At 37.7% G+C, this 13,375-nt stretch overlaps 1 long non-coding RNA gene across 1 annotated transcript in view; it reads right to left on the reverse strand.

Annotated features, from left to right (window-relative positions):
* Window positions 1–517: 517 nt before the first annotated feature.
* Window positions 518–13,375, reverse strand: part of LOC136710467 (uncharacterized) — a 39,803-nt gene continuing 26,945 nt past the window's right edge. Inside the window, exons 2-3 of the long non-coding RNA XR_010804631.1 lie at window positions 2,177–2,217; window positions 518–966 (exon numbers count right to left, since the gene is read on the reverse strand). This is a non-coding gene — a long non-coding RNA (uncharacterized lncRNA). The remainder of the gene's footprint in view (window positions 967–2,176; window positions 2,218–13,375) is intronic.

Here is a 13,375-nt window from a genome sequence, read left to right on the forward strand (position 1 = left end):
CATGCTTTTATGTGCTCTTAGAGTACTCCACCACTGGAAAGTTCCACCGACATATACCCTGGTTTGTCCTTTGGCTTAATCCAACTTCTTTTTAATTGAATACTATTTCTGCTACTGGCTTTTGTTTCTTTAGTTGTTTATCAGCACATACCGCCATCTGTTTCTTTGCCATTTTCCAGCACTCAGTGGTGCTAGTATGTATGTATGAATGTATGTAGCTGAGGATGTGCAAACAAATACACATTCAGGTCCGGTGTGAGGGTGTGGATTTTGGGCCGGTAAGTAGACATATTTACAGATTTTGCTATTTTTTGGCTTATATAGACAACAAACCTCTTTCTTTATATCATCAGATCTTTAAACTCACTGGCTGCTATTAGGATGTTAAGAGAATTTTGAGAAATATAACAAATCACCTTTCCTAGCTTTAATAATATAGTTAAATGTGTTTTTTTTCTGGAATACCGAAATATTTCTCATACAAAATAAACAACAACAGTGAATGTTTTTATCCGTTTCAAGCTGCTTCTCTTAAAACGGGCTGTTAGATGTTTTTAAAAAGCATTGCATGTGTAAGTAAAATGCTAGAACATTTAGGTAATGGAAAGTACATTGCCAAATCAAGGACAGCGATTGGGGCGATAAACAAAGGGCATGGGAGAAGCCTAGCCATGGAGCCAGGGAGAGTTTGGGAAGATCAGGGAGGAAGATCAGTGGCCATGCTCCATGCTCCAGCAGGAAACAGAGCCGTGATGTCAGAGATAACCAGATTCCAGGCCCTGGGCCTCTCACAGATGCACAGTGTTCTGTTAGAATTTCTTGCGTGGAAGATGAGTCAGGGCATTTTACAGAGGGATAATCTTTGCGGCTCAGTGATCCTTATTAAAGTCCTTTCTCTAAGCCAGCTGTGTCACTCACAGCCCTGACCACCACTGATGAGTGCTGCCAGAGTGATGTAATGTTGAGCTGCAAGGATAAATAGTATTTAAAAGCATTTGTTAAATGTAGATAGTATTAATTTCTGTAATCCTGTTGGCTAGTTTAAGCATTTTGAATGACAGAGAAGTTATGCATAGAAACTAGTTGCACTGAACCATAAAACATCTAAAGCTACTAATTTGCTGGACGTTTCAATGCCCTTCTATCTAAAAGAGTTATAATAAAAGATGAGCATTTTGACACTGGTTGCAAGCCTCTATCGCTCTACTTTGAGTGGAGCCTGATCTATCTCTGCCCCCAAGATCCAGCAGAGGTCACTGTAATTATGCATCCTATTGCAATGAATGGATCAAGGATTAACACTTTATAAATAAGGGATGGGTCTAATGACACAAACACAATGTTAACAACATTATTTATAATGCTAATATCTGATGTAACACATTGACCAGAAATGCTTGTACCAGCCCAGGACTGCTGTAATTGCAAATATATGAAGCTCTTAAAAGAACACATTTAAACTAAAACAATGAAGGCCTATCCAGTTAATTACAGTTAAACCATATTTATTTGAACAATATTAAAACAACATTAATAAACAATACACTATTTCAGTTACGCTTGATTTTTTAAGGTCAAACACATTGGCAGCTTTATACCTGGGTCATTTTGTGTTGATTAGCATAAATGATGTCTCCTCAATACATATTGGCACCTACCTTATCATTTCTTAATATAGCAGGCATACAGTTACAGACTATAGCCTCTGTCAACCAACTTCTACCTACTTCTGCATTTGTCAGTTTCTGACCACAACATACTGCATGATCTATATCTATTCTAAATCCAGCAGTGATGCTGGCTGATCATTGATAGTGACAGCTGCGGCATTGGAGTGTGTGTAGAGCTGATACCAGTGCATCAGGTGCAGCATATTTCCTGGCATATTTCAGTGTTACTCTTAGTTTGAGATTGGTCTGTATGTAAACAATCCAATCTGGTGATCATTGTTGAAGGACATAAGGTAGACAAGTGTGTGTGTTTTTTTTTTTTACTAGCTAGCTAAAAGTTCCCTTAATACTGGCCATACTAGTAATTCTGAAAACAACACAATTCTTATGAAGAACTGGACTGATCAATGAATCAGTAACAAAACTAATGGCAACATGGAAAGCTTTTTCCTCAGAATAACATTGTGATTTAAAAAAAAAAAAAGAAAATAAAAGCTAGAACTTACAGTTACAGATGAGTTGGAACATCCAGGTTTTGTTGCTCCCACTAGATATTGGTTAAAAAGAAAAAAAAAAGGGAAAAAAAGAGTTTTTTGATGATGCAATAACCGTTATTTCTGTCTTATAAAGTCACAACGTTCAATACATAATCACTGTGCTTCATGACTTTTGATGTGAGATACTTTTACTACATAAACTACATGGCCACATATTCTATACCATCCAGAGGCTGTTAACATTTATAATATATTTCACTGGACATGCAGTTAGAGATGATTAAACACCAGTTATTTCAGGAAAAACCATATGCCGCAGCATTAAAGGCCTTGTTTGCCATTAGGAACTGGCTGGGTAAATCAATGCAGAATGTTAGTGGCTAAACCCCTCTGTATTTAATTGCATGATACTATTTATTTTTAACTGAACATATCATACGGGGTATGTTTAACTGTACACATTGAGTTGATTTTAGATTAATTCATTTTGTGACAAGCGCGCTGTGGCTATGAACCTCATCCAAGAGAAGGAGGAGAACCCCGAAAGTAATTGCATGTGTGCTGTAACTGAGAAAATGAATAACAACTTACAGATTTCACAGACATAGCCACTTGGACGCAGACAAGCTAACACATGGCCAGCATACTGCACTTCAGCTTTCAACATGCATACGATCAAGCTTTATCAGCGGACCAGTACACTAATATGTAGTAGTCACCTTTTGCAATTTTATGGTGAGCAATTTTCTTACAGCTGTTTCAAGTTAAGAATGTTTTGTTTTCTTCATTTGTGAGATACAGTGTTTTGAAGTTAAAAAAAATATATAGGATTTCATTATTTGGCATATTTGGAAAATTCCAGCTGTTCTTTACATTTTGTGAGAGTTTTGTGATACATGGACCAATAAGAGGTTGCTTCGTGTGAAATGCCATGCATTTAACAACTTGCATTATATGTTAACATTCTCCCATTCATCTGAAATGTTACATACTGATACAAGATGGCAAATGTGACTGAAGCAAGAGAGAGAGAGAGGCAGAGACAGAGAGACAGAGTGCTGACAGGGCCAGACACTGCAGCCCCGAGTGGTACGTGTCTGAGCAGGTCTTATCTGGCTCCACACGATTTCATGGTTGTTTGAAACAAGTGGGCCATGTACAGCGCAATCACTGGGATTTCTCTCTCTCTGCAAAAAGTTTCCACCATTGCTTAGAGCTGAAGACCCCAAGAAGGTAAAGGGAATAGTTTTCCTGCAATTGAGCAAAGACCTTCAAGCAACAGACACTTTACAACTGGAACTTGTTACTTTAGGTTTTCCTGAGTGATGTAGAATCTTAATTTTTGTCTCATTCCAGATGCAGAATGTTTAGAAGGTATATACACGTCAGATTTGTGTAACTGAGAAGAAACCAAGGCATTAAACACTCTTAAAGGCAAAGGACACACAAAGGTTTGTGTGAGCAATGCCTCAGAAGATGTTTAAATGTGTGAAGAACTTTTTAAAATCCACTATATCCGTGGTTCCCAAACAGAAAAAAAAGATAAAACAGTAACAAATCACATTTACGTTTAGTGACATGCATACAGTGGAGCACACACACACACACACACACACACACGCACAACAAGCACCATCCACCAACTATATTATGAACCACAGCACTATATTATGAGAAGGTTGTATAAACTTTTAAAAGTCTCTTAAGTTCTTCACACTTACATCTCAGTGACAAAAATTTTACTTACAGGTGCTGGTCATAAAATTAGAATATCATGAAAAAAGTTGATTTCAGTAATTCCATTCAAAGAGATAAACTTGTATATTATACTCATTCATTACACATAGACTGGTATATTTCAAGTGTTTATTTCTTTTAATTTGATGATTATAACTGACAACTAATGAAAACACCAAATTCAGTTTCTGAGAAAATTAGAATATTACTTAAGTACAGTGCAAAAAAATATTTTTAGAAACGCTGGATCAGTCTGTGGCACTGCTCAGGTGTTATATGAGAGCCCAGGTTGCTCTGATAGTGGCCTTCAGCTCTTGTGCATTGTTGGGTCTGGCGTATTGCATCTTCCTCTTCACAGATTTTCTATGGGGTTAAGGTCAGGTGAGTTTGCTGGCCAATTAAGAACAAGGAGACTATGGTCCTTAAACCAGGTACTGGTAGCTTTGGCACTGTGTGCAGGTGCCAGGTCCTGCTGGAAAATTAAATCTGCATCTCCATAAAGTTGGTCAGCAGCAGGAAGCATTAAGTGCTCTAAAACTTCCTGGTTGATGGTTGCGTTGACCTTGGACCTCAGAAAACACAGCGGACCAACACCAGCAGATGACATGGCACCACAAACCATCACTGACTGTGGAAACTTTACACTGGACCTCAAGCAACGTGGATTCTGCCTCTCCTCTCTTCTTCCAGACTCCAGGAGGAATTTACTTTCATCAGAGAACATAACTTTAGACCACTCAACAGGCAAGGAGCTCCTGACGCTGTCCCTTTTTCAAGAGTGGCTTCACACAAGGAATGCGACAGCTTAAACCCGTGTCTTGAATACATCTGTGTGTGGTGGTTCTTGAAGCACTGACTCCAACTGCAGTCCAGTCTTTGTGAATCTCCCCCACATTTTTTATGGGTTTTATTTCATAATCCTCTCCAGGGTGCGGTTATCCCTATTGCTTGTACACTTTTTTTCTGCCACATCTTTTCCTTCCCTTTGCCTCTCTATTAATGAGCTTGGACACAGAGCTCTGTGAACAGCCAGCCTCTTTAGCAATGACATTTTGTGTTTTGCCTTACATGTTTAAGGTGTCAATGGTCGTCTTTTGGACAACTTCCCCATTAGTGTGTAGCCTACAGAACTAGACTGAGAAATCATTTAAAGGCCTTTGCAGGTGTTTTGAGTTAATTAGCTGATTAGAGTGTGGCACCAGGTGTCTTCAATATTGAACCTTTTGAATATTGAATATTCTAATATTCTGAGAAACTGGATTTGGGGGCATTTTTCATTAGTTATGGGGACATTTTTCATTAGTTATGGGGGCATAATTTTCATTAGTTGTCAGTTATAATAATCAAATTAAAAGAAATAAACACTTCACACATATCAGTCTGTGTGTAATGAAAGAGTATAATATACAAGTTTCACTTTTTAAAACTTGGGAAATCCTGAAATAAATAAACTTTTTCACGATATTCTAATTTTATGACCAGCACCTGTATATGGGGTCATTTGCAGAATCCTCTCTGGTACCTTCAGTTTTTACTATTTTAAAACAAAGAGGAACCATCCCATAATGTAAACATTCCTTACCAACTTCAGGGATTCTTCGGATTACATGTGAGTTTTTTGGGAGAGGCTCTTATCCATGGGGACTTAAAATGTAATGTACATGTTACATACATAAAGGCTAATAGCATTAGGGGTTTTATTGTTATTGAACCAGTATACATAGAGGGCAATGGTGTTACCCACTACACTATACACTAGGTTCCAGATTTTCTAGAGATTTTTTTAAACTCATCTTATCTCATTATCTGCTTGATCCATCTCAGGTTTGCTGTGACATGTTGTTTTTCATCTCTCTCTCTCTCTCTCTCTCTCTCTCTCTCAAAAACACACACATGCCTCAATGATAAAATGAAAATCTTTTAATGGCTCTATGTAGCATTGCTCAGAACCTTTTGTCACCTTGATATTTAAGAACTTACTGTTAATATTAATAAAGAAATAAAATAAATAATTGATAAAATAATAAAATAAAATAAAATAATAAATGAGAAATGTCTCCCTTCTTTTTATTTTGAATGAATACAGATTAAGTAAATGCCTTGCTCTGTTTTTCCAGCCTGTCCTAAAAGTCTAGTTACAGTACCAGGCTTGGGGAAAAAAGTGTTTAGAAACTGGGGATAATTACGTGTTGGAGCTGATAAAACATCACAGCTGAGCTCTCCAGATTAACATCACTGTAAACCACACAGAGACATATTCTTGGTAAATTCCCCAGCGATCCATCAGCACTCTCAAAACCAGCTGAGTCCGGGAAAAGGCAGACTCTCAGAAAGGTTATTCACAGAATGATGCAATAAAAAAAAAAAAAACGGCTGCATCATTCTTCTCAAACACTACAGGCTTGAAAGACACAAAAGCTGTTTTTTTTATCTTTGGTTTGTTTCTCACGTTTCATAACTGGCACTGTAGTATGTTAATCCACTTTAAAGTTACAGTTGACATTAACCACTCTTGCTGTGAACCCACTGACCTTATGTTGGAGCTTCAAGGCTGAATGTTATGTCTAGGCATGGTGCTTTGTTTTTGTAAATTACTTTACTTGCAAGGATCTTAGTTCAATAAATACCATCAACTAACCGTTTCAGGTCGAAAAAATATTTTTGGAAGTTGATCTAGGTTCTCATCTCTAGGAAATTTTGGTCATCTGCAGTTCTCAAAAATTGTCACCCACTGCTACAATTTTGTTGGGGCTATCAGATGAGGGTGGAGTATTAAAATAGCTATTTCCTCTGGAGCATGAAAAATATCTTATCTGAGGTCACTGATAAATTGGTAGTGTAACTGGATTGAGAGAGAAGATGAGCAAGCCTGAGACCTTTGATAGATCAGATGGGATAATGTAATGATCATGTCACCCCAAAGAGAAGGGTACCTGGAGCAGTCTAGCTCTCAGGCCATTTTGCATTTTCATTAGGCAAATTTGATACCTGCAAGCAGGCATTTTTTAGTACCTGCTCGCTTACGATTCCAAGTAAGCCAAGTAGGGACTAAACATGACAGGTAAACTTTACAAAAAGCTGAATAGCCAAAGACACATTTCAAATGCATTAAGTACAAACCTGCTATTCGTAAAACTGCCGAGTTGTAGTGAATATCACTTTTGTTTTTATCTGACTCACAACAGCAGCTTGTAAAATCATGCCATGGTCTTTTGAAGAGGTTTAAATGTTCCTTGGATATGTGGACGGTGAAATAATCCAGCAGGAACAGGATGGAGGAACAAGAAACAAAAAACTCTACTGTTCTATCTGAACTGCAGTGCACAGCTGTATTCAATCCCAAAAAACAAAAATAACGCGTGAATACACAATGAGTAAACAACATTTAACCATACCACCACGGTTGTTGTGGTTTCCAAAGCCTGCGGTTCCAGTTAGAGATAGTGGTTTGCAGTGCCATTGGCTATATAGAGCCATGTAGATTAGAAACCAGTAGGTAACATACAGTGGAGAAGGGCCATTATTAACACACGGGCATTTTAAACTCAACTTTGCCATTTGTTTCTTATTTAGAGTGTGCCACATAGGCCAAACCAAGCTTGGAGAGTCATGTGGCCTGCAGTCCAGCCTCTGAACCTTGGCCCAAAGATACTTTTTTGTGAAAACTGCCTTACTAGGTGCAACAGTTAAAATAACGTTTACATTAATGTCATAAAAGGAAACAGTATATCTCATTTTATCTCATGTTGGATTCTTTCTTAAGGAGATTTTGGCAATTACCAATAAAGTGTGGTGTCTATATATTTTTACTATTAGTATATAAGATATAAAGACCTATTCCATGGACTTTATTAATAGTGAACCTAATACTATCATGCGTTTTCAAAACCTGCAGATGGACTAGATAGGGAGGATTATGACTCCTCTAAGCCCAGCTATGTACATATGTCTAGAAAGCCGACATCAGACTAATAAAGAACGCTATAGTGAGATTTGCGTTCCACAGTGCACCATTTAAAGTAATGTACAACATGCCAATGAATGAGCAAACCACTTCATATGGTGAAAAAAATATATATGAGTATGTTCATGTCGACTCCCAGTGCAACTGTGGCCTTGACCATGACTCCAGACTCATTTTATACATCTCTTCTGAAAACCTGCACTGTAATCCATCTCCACCTACATAAAACCTTCTTTAGCAGTTCCACGGGCAATTTATTTTCACCTCCAGATGTTTTCTGACATGCCTGTAAAAACCAACAATAAAGAAACATTGTTTAAACAAGCAGGCTTATGGAATTATCATAATTAGGAATGATGTAAATCATGTGTTACATCCTCCGATCATAATGTTCCTCCTTGTTCACAGTATTATTAGCTTGTATAGTATGTGTAAACATGGTAAGTGAAAGGGAACAGAATGTACTTTAGTTGAGGTCTAATGGTTACAAGTCCTCCATCACTCTGCATGGCTTAATTGGCAGTCACTTACTATTAAACCTCGTTATAACACGGATCAGTTCCTTTAATAGCAAAGTTGTTGAAGGTTTTAGCTGCTGAAAATAAAATTAATTTTTTTATATGCTTTAGAATGTTTCACAGTATCGAAATCTCCCAATACCAGACTCTCTGCCCCAGACAGGAAAGCTACTGTACTTAACCACACTTTCAGTTTATGACAGCACTCAGCTGGAAAAAAGAAAGCAGGGGTTTTTAAAGTGTCTTTGACTTGTGTTTAAATAAAATCATTTTATATTGTCAGCTTCTTTGTTTTCAGAAAATACACATTCATTTTACAATTAATGCCTGCAACATGTTCCAAAAATTTCAGTCACAGTGGCAATATGAGACTAAGAATGCTATGATCATCGCTGGGTTTAAATAGAGTACACTTTTTTCTCTAAGCACAAGAAGCAACAGACCATCCAATTTTACAAGATTACAGTTTAAAAAACAGTGTCTGTCTTGATATGGCGAAGTATTAGCGTCCATGGCATAGGTACTGTACAGATCTGTGAAGTTACTCTTAAAGTGGAATTATATACACATATTTTAGAACAATCTGCTCCATTCTAGATATTATCTTCAGGGAAGCCCATGCTTATTTCATCATGAATACACAGATGCAAATGTTGCACAGCTACAATAGCATGGATGTGTAATCAGTGCTGGCTCTAGACTTGAACTGTCTCCCACTGAAAATACATGGTTTATTATGAAGCACAAAATAGAATGTCCCTCTAGAACTTAAAAATTAAAAATGCGTGTGACATTCAAAAATGGATCAACCGTGTCTTCAGTCTTTGATTTAGAGGAAATGTGACACAGTTATGAACACATTCCTGCTGATTTTATTTTATTTTTTCAAGCATGTTGCCTAAACCAAATTTGGCACAATCATATTTTTACAAAAATAAATCTGTCACAATAAACATACAATTATAAACATGTTACGTTTCTGTGCTGATTTAGTTAAATGCAAGCCAGAGCTTAATTTAATAAAGGGTTCATTTTACATCTCACTGGCAACTTAAACTGCCTATTCTCTCAAAGATACCTTCTCTATGTGTAGAAGTGCTTGGCTTTTGACTGTGCATAAGGAATCTTCTGCTCTGGACCCACCTGGGTCCTAAAGTCAGTCTTTTTTTGGCATGGGACACTACTCTGTAACCCTAACCCACTGAATACCCGCCTGTGTATTTTTATCTGGAGTCCAGTCTGTGGCTGATGCAACCCTTTTGAGATGGGAGAATGGGGGCATAGAGAAGACTGGCAGAGCTCTGTATGGACAAAATTGGGTGGGGTGTAGATATGTGTGTGTGTGTGTGTGTGTGTGTGTGTAATGGGGGGGGGGTGGAACTCAGGCCCTCATACTTTACATTGTAATCCCATCTCTTACCAACACCTCAGCAAGATTACAGAATTCCACGCAGGTCTCAACGAGATGAATCCCAGTTGACAGGCCAACAGAGGCAATATTTTCAGGAGAAAACAGAGCCTGGTAACCCACCCTCCCTCTCCCCCTATCCCTCTCCCCTATGGTGTTTCACCACACCCCCGCCTCAGTTATTAGTGTCACAGACAAGAGCTAGGAACGCATTATAAGCATGACAAGGCAAACCGCAGACAGAGATGAAATTTGCAGAGAGCCAGATGCTTTCATGAGCCCTCCACAGTCCCCAGGCCTTTGTGAAGGCTGGCTCAAGTGGCAAATATTGCTGTCATTAACGCAGCTGTGTGGTTTCTTCAGCAAGCTGCCACCTCAGAAACATGCAAACTCAAATGGGATGGATAGAATATATTGTGCATTAATTTTGTAGTTAGTCAAATGCAATGTAAACTGATGCAAATATTTTTTTTAACAGCATTTTATTCATTTGTATTTTTAGTATCTAACTACAGAATATTTAGTTGAATGCAGTTGAAATGAAAGGCCAAATATTTGAACCATGCTCTAGGTAGTTTCATTTAATTGTTTTACCAAGTGAAAATAATATTTAAAATTCAAAAATCATGATAAAAAATAGTTCTTGTACTTGTGCAAATGCAACTGCTAAAAACAATACAGTCACATCAGCACGTGTACACTCTATAACTGAGAAAACACGTTTAGAAAACAACACTCTGGATTACTATGTGCATCTTTTTTTTTACTATGACCTCCTGCCAGTTATTTTAACAGAACTTCTCAATGCCCATTACTCCACTCCCATCGCTCTGTTTATTTTATTTCAACAAACAGCAGATTTTAGTCCAGTAAACACACACTGCCAAATGATACTTAGACTCATTGGTGTAGTAGTAAAAACTATTACAAAATAAAACTAAAGAAACACATACTACAGGTGATGGATTTGCTTGTATTGTTTATTCAGAGTTAAGTTAAGTGCAGAGCTAAAGCACATCTGAACATTCAGATTACAGCAGATTTTAAGGATTTATTCGAGGTAGAATTTTAAGGTGGACTCCTGAAGTTTATAACTAGCTTTAGGAAGACGGATCTGTATACTGTAACCCAAGATTATGCTAAAAATAACACACAATATACAACAAAATATATTTATTTATTTATTTATTTTTTAATCAAACATTTGCTTTTCTGTGCAAATAATAGACTCTCAAAATCTGGTGATACAGGTCTCTTTAGAAATCATTACAGAATGTTTGTCATTTGTAAAGACGAGCAATTTGATAGTAGTTTATTCTGTGAAAAATAAATGATTACCATAAGGCAGCTGTTATTTTCTGCCCTGTTGAATTCTGTGTCATGTTTAAACTCTAGTCAGCAAGGCAGAGCTTTGTATATTTTGCTTTGGGCATAAGTAATTTTGAACTAAAATTGAAAGAGGTTCTTGTTTTTACAAGTTTATTTATGTTTTTCAATCTGAGCTCAGTTTATCATTTTGCAGGTTTATCGTCGGTTTTATCAGTGTGTAATTTTATGTTTTGTCAGTACTGGTTCGCTTGTGGATATTTCAGTGTATTGTGATGACAGTCCCACTGTAGATATGTGTTCTTGGGTTAGACTGGGAGGCATCTGTAAATCTGTAATGAATAATCCGTTACCACAGACCAAAATGTAGAAATATCTAATATAATTGTAGAGGTAGGCTTTTAGAAATATTGGCCTAACTCCGAAAGTAAAAGGATAGTTTTTTATATAGTTAATGGTTCCATTTGAGGATGCAGTAGATGAAGCATTCAAAAGGAATAAGCTGAAATATGTGGACTTGTTGTCTGAGGTAAGACCGGTGGAGATAGGTGATAGGTGTTTAGTAGCCAAGTCAGCCACATCCCTGTTTGTGCAGTTCAGAATCAGGGGCCAGAAACTAAGGGCAGCTGTGAAGGAGTTATCAGAAACAGCTGAAAGGTCTAGTCAGTGGTTGTGGATAAGGAGAGCACACTTGGGAAATGCATTGTAGAGATGCCATTGTGATTATTGGTGATGTAGCACGTAAAGTTCACATGGAACTGGTGACACTGAGCATGCATTAACGGTTAATTAACACCAACAAAAGGAGGTGCCTACTTGATGACCCCTGTGAAGAACTAGTGATACAGTGGGTGGTTTGGGTACTCATGGGCTGGGCTCAGTGATTAACTGTAGCTGTTAAGGGTCGCTGGTTGCTGCTTGGATCATAAATAGCCAGAGCAACCTTAGTGTTGAGGTGTAGGATTCAACAGAAATTTTGTGGCTGCAGGTAGGAAGAGAGTGTGCTGGGCCCTATGTGAAACTCTAATGGATTGGCATAAGATATTTTACATCTTATCTTGTTTATGATTATAATAAATTCTTCTGGACACACAAACACAAGAACACAGACACAAACTTCACAAAAAAACACAAAGTGTACATTTCTTGTAGTTTAGGGGTAATTACACAGCCAGAACACTTCTGGTCTCAAATGGGTTGAATATTGACTAGCTGGGTACAAGATGACCATGGCCGCATGATGCGCTTATACACAGGCTATTAATGGAACCCATGTGACTGCCTATATTGGTTTATCTTCCTGTGGGGTATACAAAGAAAACACACACACACACACACACATATACATCTCTCTCTCTCTCTCTCTCTCTCTCTCTCTCTCTCTGTAGGTTTGTGTATGCATTTGTGGCAGAAATCCAGGTCTAAAACACAGAGTCCATCTCTAGACTTTTATAGCCAGCAGAGTGCCTTCTAAGTTGTGTTCTGCCAATACAGCAAAAGCAGGTTCTTGGATGATCTACAGGGCTAATTTTCTTAGATCAGACCTGAGCTAGTGACTAGTGATACAGTATGACACCTGATCTCATTTCAACCCAAAGTTAAGCAAGAAGAACAAATAATAAAGGAAACACGTCTTGAATATGTCAGGCTTTGGTATATATATGTAATGCATTCACATCTTATTCTATCTGTCTCTGGTGGAATTACACAATAGCACTAAGTACTGGTGCAAACTGCTGTGGAAAGCATGATGTTATCTGTATGACATCACTGAAAAGATATATAGCAATCGGCCTTATGAAAAAAAATGCTATGGCGGAATGTCAAACAAGGGCAGGACGTAATTTATGGGAAATTAAGTGGTTACATTAAAATTCCATTCATATGATATATTTCCTCATATGCAGCATAACTGCCCACATTATTTGCCAATCCTAGCATTTCAAGGAAATCAATGTAATAATAATTATTATTATTATAAAGAAAATTATCAAATGCACCACACAAACGCGAAGGAGAGACTTCATAATGGCCCTTTATCTGAAATCAATCAGAGTCAATGGAAGGTTGACATTACTGTGAAAAACATACACACCGTTGTGATAAGCCAGGGTAGTGGGTAACATCAGTGAGATAAGATTTTCTGTGTAATTCCTCTCCCTTGTTTACTCAAATAAGGATGACCTTGCCTTCCCTGAATAAAGACCTCCTGCCAGATGCCCCATCCTCTTCACACATTGGCATGTTTTCTCGGA

This window comes from Hoplias malabaricus, chromosome 12 (genome assembly GCF_029633855.1).
Source record: "Hoplias malabaricus isolate fHopMal1 chromosome 12, fHopMal1.hap1, whole genome shotgun sequence".
Lineage (NCBI taxonomy): Eukaryota > Metazoa > Chordata > Actinopteri > Characiformes > Erythrinidae > Hoplias > Hoplias malabaricus.